The following is a 12074-nucleotide window of genomic DNA, read 5'->3' as shown; positions in this document are numbered from 1 at the left end:
AGCATGTCTAAAGCATACTCTCTGTAACCCAAATGCATTCCTCCAGTTCCCCACAGTACAGGTCCATCTAGTTGCTGAGAAGGAAGATGTTATCCTTGAGAGCTTCCCTCTCTCATCTGCAGGTATCCAGTCAGTCCCAGAGTGCAGTCACTTTTATTGATTGATTGATTGATTGATTGCGGTACGCGGGCCTCTCACTGCTGTGGCCTTTCCCGTTGTGGAGCACAGGCTCGGGACGCGCAGGCTCAGCGGCCACGGCTCACGGGCCCAGCCGCTCCGCGGCATGTGGGATCTTCCTGGACCGAGGCACGAACCCGTGTCCCCTGCATCGGCAGGCGGACTCTCAACCACTGCACCACCAGGGAAGCCCTGCAGTCACTTTTAGATCCCATATATATTGTTTTGAATCTGCCACACTCTCCATATTTAACTAGAATAGACTGTCACAGTCACAGGGACCCAAACTACTAGGAGAGCTTCCTCCTAGCTTCCAGTTTTGCTCTTCTCTAATCCATCCTCTACCTTGCAGTTAAAAAGATCTTGCTGAGCAACTCATGTCATATCATTCCCCTGCTTAATGCCCTTCTGAGAAGCACACACCGCCCCGCTCCCCCTCCCCCACCCCATGCATGTGCTTATGTGGGCCTAGGGTATCTCTGGAAGGTTGCACCAGAAATTAGTAACTGTGGCTGTCTTGGGGATTTGGATGGGAGAACTGAGTGGCTGAAGGTCAGACTTACTTTTACTGTGCACTCTATTGTATCTTTAAAATTTTTATACCATGTGAACGTATGATGTATTCGAAAATTGACTGAAAAAACCAGTAGATTCCCATTGATCGCAAGATAACGTCAAACTCTTTCATGCGGTTTGCAAGACCTCAACACAAAACCGCTCCTGCTTGCTTCGTGAGCCACATTGAACGTCTTGCTATTCTTTGAATATGTAAAATTCTCTCACTTTCCAGCATTTGCACATAGTTCCCTTGTTTGAAATGCTCTCTTCTTTCCCATATCCTTTAGTCCTCTGCTCAGATGTCACAGCTTCTGGGAAGCCTGTTTTTTTTTTTTTTTTTTTTTTTTAATATAATAGTGTTTATTTATTTTTACTTGTTGACAGTTTTGCTTTATTTATTTATTTATGGCTGTGTTGGGTCTTCGTTTCTGTGCGAGGGCTTTCTCTAGCTGTGGCAAGCGGGGGCCACTCTTCATCGCGGTGCGCGGGCCTCTCACTATCGCGGCCTCTCTTGTTGCGGAGCACAGGCTCCAGACGCGCAGGCTCAGTAATTGTGGCTCACGGGCCCAGTTGCTCCGTGGCATGTGGGACCTTCCCAGACCAGGGCTCGAACCCGTGTCCCCTGCATTGGCAGGCAGATTCTCAACCACTGTGCCACCAGGGAAGCCCTGGGAAGCCTGGTTGACTAGATTTTGAGCCCTCACTTTTTTTCTAGGTAGTACTGTCCTTATCAAACTCTTATAATGAACGTAATCATCATTATTATTATTATTATTATCATTATTATTAATTGTGTCTCTTGTCAGAAAGACCATAAGCTCTGCAAGGACAGATACATCTGCCTTATTCAAGGCTATGCCATTGGTTTTCAAGTTAACACTTTGGATATAGTAAGAATTCAATAAATATTACTTACATATGGATAAACTACTCATGCGTTTGTTTCCTCTGCCCCTTAAGCTAGGAGTAATATAGTCTGTTAAGAGTAGCAAGAAACTGATATAATGCTAGTGGTTTCACTCTTCCTGAAGAATGTACCGTACAATTTACAATGAATGAATTTTTAAACATAAATGAAGGAAATATGTGGCTACTGTTTTGAGATGTCAAAAAAATCATATGTTTAAGTAGCATATGATAGATATAGTTTTTAATACATAAAAATTAATATTTGGTAAACAAACTCATTAATGCCACTGACTTTAAAACATGGTTGCTGGCAATTCCTTTAAATGCTAGCTTATTTGTAAATGACATTTTAATTTATTCTTTACTGATTCTTCACTGAGCAGCCTACTTTTACTTGCAAATTTTTTATTCTTAAAAATACTCGTATCTCCCCAAATGTTACTCTCAAATCTCTTTCCAGAATTACATTTCTCAGAACTTCGTCTTTTTCTTGATTTATGAATTAAGTTTTTGATCTCTTTGCCAACTTTCCCAAGGCAGTTTTTCACAGCTTGTGGGCCAAGATTTAGTAATAACCCATACTGATCTGTATCATTCTTCAATATGAGGAGTCCTTGCTGTTGAGCTGTATGACTTAAGATCTTATTGGCTGAGCAAGAAGGCAATAGTGTTCATTACCATGCAGGACAGTATTGAAAATGCTGTCACCTTAGAAATACACCACGCTTTAAAAAAAAATGGCACCAGTGACATGCAAGGCATAAGATGGGGGTAGCTGGGTTGCGTGGCAGAAGCACATAGGTGAGGGGGCAGTATGCCTGGGTGCCCACTGCCTCCAAGGTTGGTGTGGAGACCAGCCTATGGCCAAAAGGAACATTAACTTGGGACCTGGGGTTTGGAAACAGTGTTCTCATTTTGATTGTCACTCATTAACCGTGTAAACTTGTATTAGAGGGATCTTCCAAAAACACAGATCGGATTCAATTAACCCTCTCCTAAAACCTTTCCCATTTTGTATAGGATGAAGTCCAAATTTTTTAACGTGGCTCACAAAAGTTTCATGATCTGACTGATTCCTCCCACCTTTTTAATTTGTCTCTGGCATCCCTGTGCCTCCATCTCTTTGATAGTAAATGGCTGGGATTAGTTTAGATGATTTCTAAAGTTCCTTTCAGGTCTAAAAATCTATGATTCTGAATAGTTACAAAGTCGGCCTCAGCTTTCAGATAGGGTAAAAGGGAATTTATAAATTCCTGTTTCTAAAATAGATCAGCTTGAATTACCCTGGGGCAAGAGAAGTTGTTCAAGTATAAGAAACACAGTTTACTTCTGCTTTTTAAGTTTGGTAGAGTAGGATTGTGTGTCCTACAAAATCCTAGAGAATCAGATGCTTCGGTGCAATCATATAGATCATGTTCTCTTTGTTAGAACTGTGAATTATGAGAGCTGGTGACGACTTGGAAACCTCTAGGCTTTGTCTTTACAGATGATGAAATTAAGGTCCAGAGAGATGAAATGCCTGTCAGGTTTATAATAGAGCCAAAGACTAGACTAGACTCCAGCCTTCTTTATTCCCGCCGCAGTGTTTTTCCATGACACAAGACAATTTCACCACCGTGGCTTATGTTCACTGTTCATACAAAAAAGCCCACGTCTAAGTGAATGCCTGGGCAGTATCCTGGGAAGACAAAGGATTCACTCTACCAAGTTGAGCTCCAGGTCAGGCCAGTGTGAATGAGGATACTTGTCTTTTCTCCTTCCAGATGAAAAGCCATGAAAGGGTCCGTTGATTCCTTCAGCAGACATTTAGTGAGGGCCAGCCGTTATTCTAGAACAAGGTCTCTACCCTCCAGAATCTTATATTCCAATAGAAGTAGACAACAGACATACTAACAAATAACTTAATAAGATGCTTTCAGACACTGATAAGTAACGTGGAGCAACTGGGGCTGGGAAGGTTACTTTAGATTTAGTAACTACCTAAGACTCTGATTTTAATTCATGAACATTCTCCTCACCTTGATTGTACCTTTTAAATTAATTCCACAGTTGCACCTTACCAACTCTTGTGAGATGTATTTTTCTATGCTGCTTCCCCAACCTCCTCCTTCCAAATGCTTTAATGTCTTCATATCACAACAAAGAAGATAGCTTTCTTATATTTGTTGGGCATTTAAGTGCATTTGCATGTGTCTTCTATCCCATAACAGTGTTTGTTTTTTTCCTGCACAAACTTCATTCAAATGGAATGTTCATCATTCCTCAATATTTCATATTTTTGCCATCTCTGCTGCCTACACCAGACTTGAATCTTTACAGTACTGTTTTTTGAACACCTCTGTTTGACGGGAAACTCTGTACTTTGGCAGCTCCTTCCAACTTTGTGCAAGTCAGTCACTTTAAGCCTACTTCTTCAAAAGCCACTTCCAGTCCTGCCACACCATCACATATTCCTTGGTTGCCTCTGTCCTTAGTCATCAACTTTCCTCTTTTTTTTTTCTTTTGGCACTTAGCATAAAAGACCTCATGTTGTTATTCATGTAAGTATGTCCTGGCTTCTTAATTTCATTATCGGCTCCTCACGTTGGGGGAGGGAAGAGTTATAAAATCATTTGTATCACCAAATATAAATTCCCTAATGTGTTCTGAATTAAATGGTGCTCAGAAGAAATAAGCACTGTGTTAAAGAAAAACAAGTTGGTTGCTCCCTATTTAATGCACATGGTGTATGTTTCAGATAGACAGTATGTGTCACTTCATCACATTATCTTTTAAGTATTATTTCTTCAGCTAGAGTTTGTCATTTTTGCCTCATGCAGTAAATAGACATGTTTTGTGTTCATTATATACTTGTTGAATAAATGAATGAAGATTTTTTAAAAACAACTAGATATTTCAAAGTCTGTACTTTGATCATGTACATTGTGACTTTTAAGGAGGGGAATGGGGACAGGATAGTAATATAATGGTTCTGAAATTATTTGACTGTGCAATACTGTCTTTTCAAGCAACCATGAATCTCTTAGAGATAGTACTCTCTAAAATGTGGGCTTAAAACATAGAAGGCACCTAAATGGAAAATGATGATGATATTAATATTTCCTGGACTGTAAGTCTTTTAAGGCAGGGTTTATGCTTTAACTCCCTTTGTACTGAATTTTGGAAGGCATGTTAAAAGCCCCATGGTTCAGCAGTGTACCCTTTGCTTGAATCTCTACAGTGTGTCCAGCCATGTTTGAATTCTTCCACCTGGCAGGAAGCTACCTTCTAGTAGCCCTCTCCAATATTGTGCTGTTCTCCCCACTTAATAGATAATTGTATTGAAGCATAATCTGTCCGTGGTACTATCCACCTATGGTTGTTGTTTTACCCCTTAGGGTCATCAGTATGACTGAAACTCCAGTAAAGTGGCTTGGACATAGAAAACATTCAATAAGTATATAGAGAATTGAACTGAATTGTAAGAATTTGACTCACTGAGTTTTTGAATTGGGATTTGGAACTAAAACATACCTTGGATTAAGATTGAATATGTTTCTCACCAGACTACTTTTTAGTTATGCCATTTTTGTGCCTGTATCTGCACATGTAAACGGAAATGATGTTTATGTTGCTTTGTAGTTCTAGTATGTAAATGTGACTCTTTGGAGAGTTCCTTTCCTGAAGATGCGGCATGAGAAATTTAAAAAGGCAATTGGCAATTAGGTATGCAGTATTGCGATGATTTTTTTTGGCATTTTACTTCTTTTCCCCTCACAACACTGCTCCAGGAAATAGGTCTGACACTTCATATCTCTTTGTTGTGAATCCTGTATTCCTATGTGATCCAAATCACTCAAATTCCTAAAAGGCTTCTTATTAAATAGGTTCCTCATTTTTGCTTTACAACCCTATGTTGTACTGGGTTGGCCAAAGAGTTCCCTTGGGTTTTTCCGTAAGATGTTACGGAATATATTTTCTCTGACTATATGACAGCTTAAAAAGGAAACATCTGCAAAAGAAAATTGGACAGGCTGATGTCCCCCAACAGTCTGGGATGTAGACCTAACAATGAGCAATTGTTAGAGACAGTATTTAGAAGGCCAACTTACCCTTTCACAAATTATCCTTTATTCATCTTACAAATCAAAATATTCCATAGCTTGTAGCTGTAAATAGAGCCACATTAACAGAAATTACCCCAATTTACTGTCTCTTTTCTCCATCCCGTCCCATAGCACTTTAGTATTCTCAAAGTTCCCATTCCTTAAGTGTTCTTAGGAGGGATCTGGGTTGCTTCATACGTACTTACGAGTTTGATTTGCCAGGTTTGGTGGCTACTCCTGCTGCGGTAGGCTTTCTTCTCTAGGATAGTGTTTGGAGAGAGGCACAGTGTCTTCTGTACTCAATGTTTGTTTCACCTGGACTCAGTCCTGCTCCAGGCACTGAAGCTACTTCCTTGACTCTACCAGGAACTATAATCTCTTACTAGGAACTACTCTTGTTTTGAGGTGATGTCACAGTGTACTCAGTGGTTTTTCCTTTTGATAACCAAGATGCTGTCCCTGGGTTATGTTCATTGTTCTTAGCTCTTTCATCTCCAAAGATAAATTCTTCATGCTTTTGTGCACATGGACTTCTTTGTGGCCATCCCTCCAGCTCACAGCTTAAGCCCAGGGGGCTTCTACAGTGGTTTTCAGTAACAATGACTTCTCCTCATTACCCTCTTAGAAGGGCAGGGTTAAAGTTCTTTGATCCAGATGAATACCTTAATAATCCCATATGATTCTTATTATGATCTTAAGACTCTGGAAGCAAATGAGTTTTCATCATATTCCACCAGGGTGCTTGTAGTTTGATTTTTTTTTTAGGCTGTAATCGATTGTGATACTTTCCTTACAGACCAGTGCAAACATACAGAAGTAGCAGGAGTAGATAATGCTCTATGCGTGCTTGAGAAGAATGTATATTCTGGGTTTTTTTGGATGTAGTGTCCTGTGAATATGAATTAAGTCCAGCTGGTCTGCTGTGTCATTTAGGACCTCTCTTGCCTTATTAATTTTCTGTCTGGAAGATCTGTCCATTGATGTAAGTGATATGTTAAATAAAGTCTCCTCCTATTATTGTATTCCTCTGTTTCTCCCTTTATGTCTGTTGGTATTTGTTTTATGTATTTAGGTGCCCCTATATTGGGTGCATATGTGTTAATGAGTGTAATATCGTCTTCTTGTATTGATCCTCTTATCATTATATAATGTCCTTCTTTACCTTTCTTTATGGAATTTTTTATAAAGTCTATTTTGTCTGGTATGAGTATTGCTATCCCTGCTTTTTTGTCATTTCCATTTGCATGAAATATATTTTTCCATCCCCTCACTTTCAATCCATGTGTGTCTTTTGCTCTGAAGTGAGTCTCTTGTAGGCAGCATGTTGTAGGTTCTTGCTTTTTATCCAATCTGCCACTCTGTGTCTTTTGATTAGAGAATTTAGTCCATTGACATTTAAAGCAATGTACTTATTTCCATTTTAAACCTGGTTTTCCAGTTGATTTTGTAGTTCTTCTTGTTTTTGTTTTTGCTCTTGTGGTTTGATGGTTTTCTTTTGTATTATGCTTGAGTTCTTTTCTGTTTGATTTTTGTCAATCTGTTGTATGTGTTTGATTTGTGGTTACCCTGGTTTTCAAGTATGTTGATCCATAACTATATCTACTTGCTTTAGACTGATAGTCATATAAGTTCAAACACATTCTAAAAGATCTACATTTTTTTACTCCCTTCCCCAGTGTTTTTGATGTCCTATTATACATCTTCATGTTTAGCCTTTTGCAATTAATTGTAGTTATAATTGCTTTTACAAAATTTTTTTTCTTTATATAATGGCTTATTTAAGTGACCTTCAATCCTTTTATATATTTGTCTTTCCTATTGTGATTATTCCTTTCCTGTAGATTCTTGCTTCTTTTCTATTTAGAGAAGACCTTTCAATATTTATTTAGGGTAGGTATGGTATTGCTGTATTCTTTTAGTTTTTGCATGTCTGAGAAATTCTTTATCTCTCCTTTTATTTGAAATGATAATCTTGTTGGGTAGGGTATCCTAGGTTGCAGGTCTTTTTCCTTTCAGGACTTTGAATGTATCATGCCACTCCCTTCTGGCCTGCAAAGTTTCTGCAGAGAAATCAGCTGAAAGCCTTATAGGGGTACCTTTGTAACTGACTCTTTGTTTTTCTCTTGCCGCCTTTAGAATCCTCTCTTTATCTTTAGCTCTTTCCATTTTAATTAAGATATGTCTTAGTGTGGGTCTGTTTGGGTTCATCTTGTTTGGGACCCTCTGTGCTTCTTATTCCTTGAAATCTGTCTTCTTCTTTAGATTTGGGAAGTATTCAGCCATAATTTCTTCAAATTTTCGATCTCCTTTTCTCTCTCTTCTCTTTCTGGAACCCCTGTTATGCGTACGTTGCCACAGTTTTTATTATCCCATAGATCTCATATGTTGCCTTTTTTTTTTTCCTTTGTCTTTCTGTCTGCTGTTCTGATTCAGTGATTTCCATTATTCTATCTTCCAGATCACTTATTCGTTCTTCTTTGTTATCTAGTCAGCTATTCATTGCTTCTAGATTGGTCTTTAGCTCAGTAATTGTCTAATTTTTATTGGTTCCTCTTTATAGTTTCTAGTTCCTTGTTACAGTGATCTGCATTTCTACTGATAATCTTTTTAAATTCCTTTAGCATTTTTATTACCTCCTTTTGAACTCAGGGTCTAGTAGACTGGTGAGGTCTACTTCATTATTTGTTCTTTCAGAGGATTTCTCTTCTTTCAACTGGCAGTAGTTTCTTTGCTGTCTCATTTTACTTAACTTTCTCTGTCTCTATGAATTTAGGAGAAACTGTTATCTACTGTGATGTAAAAGGGCTGTTTTCATGTGGGAGCATCCCTGTGTAGACTGTACGGGTCCAATATTTTTGTGGCAAGGGCTGTTTTTGATCTGGATGCCAGCCACATCTTTCCTCAGAGAGTGCTGGCTCTTAGCCCCTTGACAGAGACTGTGACTTGCATTGTGGTGTCCAGAGACTGCACAGCAGTATTGGACAGGGCCTCCTCTTTACTCTGTGGCTGTCACAGCCCTGTCAGGGTTGGGGTCTGCTCCCCAGTTCTTGGACTAGAAGCCCTGAGATCCAGGTTCTATAAGGCTCTGTTGCCCTTGAATGCCTGCTCTGTCCCAAAGGATGTGACCAGTGAAGCAAGTGAGGCCCAGGGAACCTATGTGCTGTCCATGCAGGCATCCGTGGTTTTGCTCAGAAGCAGCCCAAGGTTGTGTGCATCCCTTACTCCACTGTGTTTGTCCCAGACCTAGTGCTAGGCTGCAGTGTGGAGTGGGCTGGTTCTGGGGGCTGAAGTGCTGTGGCTGCAGGAATCAAGATAGTTATGCTGCTTCCTGGGGCCCGGGCTGCCTCTGTGGCAGGCCTCTCCCAGGACCTGTGTGCCCCAGATCTGGCACCAAGCTGTGGTGTGGGGTGGGTGGAACCAGAGGGCTCCCTCTGGAAATGAACTGCTGTATACTCCTCCCTAGGGACTGTCCGCCCAAGATGTGCATTTCTGTGGTGCCACTTGACAAAAACTGCCCCTACCCTGTGAGCTCTGAAAATGGGCTTCGAGGCCAGACCCGCCACCTTCATGTGTGAGCCCACAATGTCTGCCACGTCTGGACCCACCTCCACCTGTGCGAGCACTGATCATGGCTGCAATGCCGGACCCACGGCTGCCATGTGTGTGCTGTGCTGACAGTGGGCTTTGAGATTTGGCATGGACCACTCCCCAGGCCTTCTGGGCTGTCTCCACACAGCTAAAACGAGTCCCCTCCAAGGGCCCTTCTGCCCGAGACTTAGCGCCTAGCCACCGAGCACTAGCGGCCCTGCCCAGCACGCATTTCAGACTTTTGGGAGTGTGGTGAGGTAGCAGCCGTCAGCTCCCCACTCTCTCCTCCATGATTACTAGCAAGCCAGCATGCACACGCTCCTCTTGAACAAAGTCCAGGCCCCACCCGTCCCAGCTGACCTCTTAGCAGGAAAAGAGGTTCCCCAGGACAAGGGTCTATGTGTGGACTTTCACAGATCCTTCTCAGTGGTGCTGGTTCCATCCTGATGCCTTTTTCTTTCTTTCTTTTTTTTAAAAATTTCCAACCTGCTTATGTGGAGATCTTTCTTGCAGCTTTGGTTGTATAAGAGATCTTCTACAGCTTCCAGTTGATTTTCTATGAGAATTGTCTCACATGTAGATGTATTTTTGATGTTGGGGGAAGGTGAGCCTCACGTCCTTCTACTCCTCCATTTCGGTCCTTCTGAGTTATTCTTAACTCTGATTATGCATTAGACAAGGAGTCATCAAACTATGGCCTGTAGGCTAAATCTGATTCATCTTCTTATTTTGTAAATAAAGCTTTATTGGAATATCGTCAGGCTCATTCATTTACATATTGTCTATGGTTGCCTTCATGCTACAACAAGAGTTAAGTAGTTGCAGTGGAGAACTTATGGCCCCCAAAGCCTAAAATATTTATTATCTGGCTCTTTATTGAAAATTTTTGCTGACCCCTGCATTAGACTCTTCACAGAGAAGATTAAAAATAGGTCTGTGTTGCACCACGGATAATTAAACAAGATTTTGGAGTGGGATTTGGGGAGTTGGTGCAAAAACTAATGTTTTTTAAAAGCATCTCACATGAATATAATGTGTAGCCAGAATTAAGAAACACAAATACACCTTCAAGGGTGTATTTGACTTACTGGAAAAAGAAACTTATTTGACTTACTGGAAAAAGAAACTTATTTGACTTACTGGAAAAAGAATATAATGTGTAGCCAGAATTACGGAACACAAATACACCTTCAAGGGTGTATTTGACTTACTGGAAAAAGAAACTTACAAAAATTCATAAAGGTACAATGGATATATCTATAATGGAAACATTTACAAAGTTCCAAGAGAGCACAGCATAGGGAGCATTTTACTTCCTTAGGGAAGTTTTCTCAGAGAGACATTTAAACAGATTCTTGAAGGGTGAATCTACTGGTAGACAAGATCCACTGCGGGTGGTGATAGGGAGAGAAGGATAAGAGAGAACAGCATATGCAAAAGCACATAAGTAAGAAAGAGTGTGGCCCATTCAAGAAATGACCAGAAGCTCAGTGTGGCCAGAACACTGAGAGGGAAGAGGGAGTGAGATCATAGAATATAAAGCCGGAAAGTAATGGTCAAACTGGGAGGGGCTTTGTATGCTAAGATGTTTGTAATTTACTGTGTTGACTTTCATTTAGAAGTTGAATGGAAAATTGAGTGTCTCTAAATCTCAGTATTTTCATCCGTAAAATAAGTAGTTAGCCGCATAATTGCCAAGAGCCCTCTAGCTCTAAAGTATAGCCCCACCCCACCCCCCGAGAGACTGTGTCAGCTATTTATTTTGATACTCTCAGGACTGAGAACATACTTGAGTTTATATGAATGGCATGACTTTTGTAGTATTGTGTCACCTGACTATCTCCTGTAATTTATCCCTTTATTTTAATAGTACAAATGAGGTCAATGTTACTTTGTGGATTTACCACGAGGATTTGAGAAAGCACACTTCTGGAGGAGAAGCACCTTGCCTGGTCAATGCATTAAGGCCCTTAATAAAGAGTATAACATAATGATAAAATACCTGTAAAATACTGTATGTTTCAGGCAGAGAGGGGCTATAAAATGGGGACAGTTTTATTGTTAAAATTCACATTCTTCCCAATTAGTACTAGTGCTTATTATGGCTTAGCATTTGCAAGTCTCTACACTCAAAACTTGGTGTGTGAATTACTGTGGAAGCTCTTCAATATGATATCTTGTTTTTCTATTTTACAGCTTCTCATTTCTATCAGGCTCTAGATTGTAATTTCATCTCTGTTCAACACTTACTGGTATAGCTGTATCTCTACTCGTATCTCTAATAAACTACATGTTATTGGTTTCATATCTTTAAGTGAAGTTTTTCAAGTTCTGGTGTGTATTGAATATTCTATTTACCTCTTGCAGGGTCTCCCCAAGTGTACAGAATAGCCAGTGAATCAAAAAATAATATGTGGTCGGCTCAGTGATTGAAACGTCCAAGACTCTAAGGCAGCCCAGTCTCTATTTTCTGGCTCATTTTATCAAACATTATATCTAAGGTAGATGAATGGACTGAATATTTTCAGATGTATTTTAGAATGATGCAAGTTGAAATATAAAGACATCTTTGAAACTCCAGCAAGAGCTTTTAGGAAAAAATGTTATAATTTCTGTCATTTGAACATCAAAGGTTTCTACTAAAGGAGATACTTTGAATACATTTAAAAAATGCTTTTCAATTAGTAACTTTTGCCCTCTCCCCACCAAAGAAAATTATAGAGAAACTCTAGACTACTGGCCACGGTTGACCCCTTT

At 40.1% G+C, this 12074-nt stretch overlaps 1 protein-coding gene across 1 annotated transcript in view; it reads left to right on the top strand.

The window, feature by feature from the left end:
* The window catches only part of NELL2 (neural EGFL like 2), a 435366-nt gene that overhangs the window by 263763 nt on the left and 159529 nt on the right, over window positions 1-12074 (top strand). The window lies entirely within an intron of this gene.

This window comes from Delphinapterus leucas, chromosome 11, assembly GCF_059928025.1.
Source record: "Delphinapterus leucas isolate spDelLeu-1000000601 "Yukka" chromosome 11, BTC_Dleu_Yukka2, whole genome shotgun sequence".
In the NCBI taxonomy this organism is placed as follows: Eukaryota; Metazoa; Chordata; class Mammalia; order Artiodactyla; family Monodontidae; genus Delphinapterus; species Delphinapterus leucas.
This window is presented reverse-complemented; position numbering and strand designations above follow the sequence as displayed.